The sequence below is a fragment of the Saimiri boliviensis genome, chromosome 4 (genome assembly GCF_048565385.1).
Source record: "Saimiri boliviensis isolate mSaiBol1 chromosome 4, mSaiBol1.pri, whole genome shotgun sequence".
In the NCBI taxonomy this organism is placed as follows: Eukaryota; Metazoa; Chordata; class Mammalia; order Primates; family Cebidae; genus Saimiri; species Saimiri boliviensis.
The window spans coordinates 38,321,238-38,325,943 of NC_133452.1; the positions used below are offsets into that span (position 1 = coordinate 38,321,238).

General features: G+C 42.5%; 1 pseudogene; it reads right to left on the reverse strand.

Moving 5' to 3' along the window:
• Nucleotides 1-203: 203 nt before the first annotated feature.
• Nucleotides 204-1,688, reverse strand: LOC101029689 (succinate--CoA ligase [ADP-forming] subunit beta, mitochondrial pseudogene; annotated as a pseudogene).
• Between the last annotated feature and the right edge of the window lie 3,018 nt (nucleotides 1,689-4,706).

Here is a 4,706-nt window from a genome sequence, read left to right on the forward strand (position 1 = left end):
AATAACCCCCAATGCTTAGTAGCTTTTTTCCCCCAACAATAATAAACTGGCATATTGCAAGTTACATTTTGTAGAAGAAGCAGAAAAGACTGGCTGGGACAAAAGAAAGAAGATACCTGCACTGTATGTGCTTCATACAAACAGTTCATTCTGAATAGTAGAATTAAATGCAGACCAAATGCTTTTAAATGTTTGTGTGCCTAGATAGTAATTACAATCTCCACACACTAAAAAGAAAAAGAACAATAACACAGAACACAGTATTCTTAATGATTACAGCACATTTAACACCTTCAGCCATCCACTGGGTTTTCAGATCATATTGGCAACTGGAATTTCACATCCACATGTGTTTGCTTTGCAAAGGTCACTATTTCAGAGAGCTTTACAACCATTCGAGCCGCTTCATCCCAGTCATCACAAGCAAGTACTTTAAGTCCAAGGTCCGCTAATCAGTGCCTTGGCATCATCGACCCCCGTACCTTGTAACTGCACCACAACAAGAATTCTCATTTCCAAATCTTTTACTGCCATGACTATACCCCGTGCATTAACATCACAGCACATGATCCCTCCAAAAATGTTGACCAGAATAGCCAGTACCTTTTTTATCTGAAGTGATAAGCTTAAACACTTCTGTTACTTAATGGACTGCAGCACCACCACCAACATCAAGGAAGTTGGCTGGAGTCCCTCCATGAAGTTTTATTATATCCATTGTGGCCATAGCCAAACGAGCAGCATTTACTTGGCAGCCTGTATTTCCATCAAGGCCAATGCAGTTGAGACGCGCCTTAGCAACATCTTTGTCCCTTTCATCTTCCTGGGTCCAGTCCTGCAGATGAAAGATTTTCTTCTGGCGATAGGCTGAATTAGAGTCAAAATTGATCTTTGCATCCATACACAACACAGCTCCATCTGAATCTTCCACCATTGGATTTATTTCTATGATGGTTGCATCATATTTCAGAAAGAGGCTGTAAAGCTTGACCATGTTTTCTGCTGCAGAATCCATGATATTAGGTGGAAATCCCATCTTCTGTGCAAGCCAGAGAGCTTGTTCCTTTTTGATGCCTTCTGCAATCTCAATAGTTTCTTTAATTATTGCTTCAGGAGTCTCAGCAGCAACATCTTCCATGTTGACGCCACCATGTGAACTGCCTATTAATACAGAACCTTGAAATGACCTTTCCATTGTTATTGCAAAGTAGTGCTGTCTCCTGGGATATTTTCGCTCACAGACCAATACTTGATTGCATATTCTGCCCTTTTCTCCCATTTGCTTGGTAAACAACTTTTTTTCCAATCATTTGCAAAGAAACAGCTTTTGCTTATTCTGGAGAGAAAACTATCTTCACTCCTTCTTTGAGGTCACTTTCAAGTGTTCCTTTTCCTCTACCACCAGCTAAAACCTGTGCCTTTATCACAACATCTTTTGAACCTAATTTTCTGGCAATTGCTTCATCTGTTGACTTTGCCACATATCCTTTGGGAACGTAGACATCAGCTTCTTGCAATAATTCCATACTCATGCATTCATGTAGTGAGAGATCCCTTTGCTGCTGCTGCTGTACTTGGAGTCCATAGTTATTAAACAATCCAGAATTTCCCAGAACCTGAGGCCGGGGGTTCCAAACGGTGGAGGCAGTCAACTACCGGCCATAGAACATGGAGGCCGCCATTTCTGAGTCAGTAGTAGTTTAACACAATAAGCTACTTACTTATTTTTCACTCATACTACATAGATTCAGCACAGATCAGCAGAGTGGCTCTGCTCCTGTAGTCACTTGGGGACCTTGCCTAACGAAGAGCTTCATCTAAATATGTGTCTTAATGAACCCACAGGAGAGAAAGGGAATTGGCAAACTGTACTGTCTTTTAAAGCTTACAGCTAGAAGTCAGCCACACATTCCACTCACAGCCATTAGACAAAGCCAAGTTAAGGGTTAAGAATGTGCAATCCTACATGTTCCCAGAAGGAAGAGAAAACCACAATATTTATGATGAGTCCCAGTGACTATTTCTGCAGCCTCATTAATACCTCTTAGCTTGTGTTCCCCCTAGAAAAGTAACTTCTACTTGTTTTGCTCAACTGTTTGTAGGATATGTCTCAAAATTTATATTTCAAGAAATTCACAAGACCATAACTTCTCATTAATTCTTCCTGCAATCATTACCCCTGGATTCCTGGAATAATTATTTCCTTTCTATAATGACCCCCAAATATTTATCTAAATATCTGAATCCTCTCCAAAGTTCCAGTACTAGGCTTCCCACTGGCTACTACATGTCAAACTTGACAAGCAAAAATACCTTAATATTACCTTCATTTCCCCCTCTTAAATCTGGTTCTTCTAACTGGTTTTATGTTTAATTTTGTTTCCTTTTGTTAGCATCTTTGTCCCCAGCCCCTAGAATAGTACCTAGCACGAGAAGGGGCACTATACACAAATTGAATTAATGTATTAATGCTATCAACATTTCATAATGGTTCCCAAATGTGGAAAACTCCATTCCCTCCTTAGTGGCCTCCTGAGTCTGCCTCTGAACCCTCTCTTGCAGATGATCCTTCTCTTCTACCCGCCACACTTGGCTATTCAGGAGCTTATTGCCTATGAAGCAGACTGTTCTGATAGCTTTCTGACAGTTAGTCCCATTGCCAATTTTTCTATTCTCCTGTCCATTTCACACAACACTTCCATGTTAATTTCTTTGAAGCGTATGACTCATTTTGTCACTGTTTCACAATCCTATAAGGGGTACACATAGTATGCAAGTGATGTGCTACATTCTGAAGGGAAAACACAATTAGGTACAGTCTCCATCCTTGAGCAGCTCACCACCCCATGGGGAGACAGATATGATTCAGAGCAGAGACAGCTGTCCCAAGATGGGAGGAGCACTGAGCTGGGGTGACAGAGGTGACAGATGCTGAATCAACCACAGAGCCACACAAGAGGAGCATTTACTCCCCGTTCCCACAGACAATGAGACAATCTTCCTGGACAGAAATAGGAACAATTTCTTCTTTGGAATCAGGAGGAAGGAAGGAAAGGACAGGCACTCACAGAGGTTTAGAAGTGGGGACCAGGGAGGAAAATGGATGGTGGTTAGATCCAAGGACTTCTGTTTCATCTGATGGATAAGGCGAGTTTATTCCGTGAGGAGGACAAGCACTATGCTGTGGAGTGTTCCCTAAGACCTGGATGTGCTGCCAGCTGGTGGCTTTCAGTTCCCAGTCCCTGCTGGAAACCCCTGTGTCCACAGCATGCAGTCTAATTCTACAGACAGGTACTGATATGTTGGGCATGGTGTTTAGCTATATTAGGAAGCTGCTGCTGCCCTTCCCCCTTGTAGATTTCCACCATGGACGCCATAGTTTGGCTTTCACGGCAATGCTTAGATACACAGTGTTCTCCAGGGGAGGGAGCCTGAAGTCAAAGGAACTGCTGCATGGATTTTGTAAATCCATAGCAGACCGAATTGCTTGGAAGCCATAGTACTTTTTATTTATAAAAAGCCAGGCTTTTTTGAGAGGAAAAAAAAATAGGAGAACTTTTATTTTTTTTTTTAAGGGGAAAGGGATATTATTTTTGGAATTCTGAAAGCTTAACTTTGAATATAGAGCCAAAGCCTGGAAAATTGAAAGCATATATTTTGCAAATAAGCCACAGAAAAGGGAAAGATGACAAAATAGTTTTTGCCAGATGGCATCCTCCTCAGCACTTTTCCCACCCCCTTCACCCCGCCCCATACACTCACTCATACCATCAAAAGGAATATCAGGCAGGGCGAGGCGGAGTTTTGTCATTTATTTTAGGTGCCTCTTTTGCGCAAGGCTCTTGGGGAATAAAAGACAATTCCTTTTCAGAAAAGAATCATCAAATCTGGCAAGGGCGATAGACGAGATCTCTCCACAAACACATGAAAAACTGTCATTTATCTTTTTCGTACTGTCCAAGACTGCTGATTCCTGGCTCTGTGCTGGAACTTCGGGCGACCATACAGCCTCTGATAGGATCTTCTAGAAATTTCCGTGCACCTTTGGTGAATTTCCAGGAGGACTAGGAAAGCAACTTTATAGGCAGGTTGTTAAGATCACCTAAATAAGCCTGCCAATGTTGGAGCTCAGACACCAGTACCCTAGAATATGACATTTTCCCATGCTGAACTGAAGAGTCTTGCTGACCTCCTCTCTTTCACTGTCTTTCCCCAAACACAGGATGCCTTCATCTGCTTAAAGCAACCCACCAAAAGGAACAATTGTTTTTTCTTCCTCTCCGCGTAAAACCAAGACTGTAACTATTATAGTAGGTAGCCAGTCAGACATGAGCGGGCTGAGAGAGGGCTTGCCCCGCCCACCAGGAATGTCATACTGCCTCTTTACAATGATAATTGGTCACAGCAGGTGCAGGGAGAGGCAATTTCCCAATAGACACAAACTTGAAATTGGTCATTGGCAACTTCCATTAAAATCTCAGGAATTGGTCAAGTGGGCTCAAGTATGTGCATGAAGAGACAAAACGGCCAAGTATGACTTTCTGGAGGCATTCTGCTGGGAAAGGGAAGAGCACACAAGCGAGCACACATACAACTCCAGTACACACACTGAGCACGTTCACCTTTCAAGTGTTAGCAGGTCACCACGCATGTGGGCAGCCCACTCCAAGGAAAGAATGGGAAAAAGGGCGCAAAATCCTGGAAGT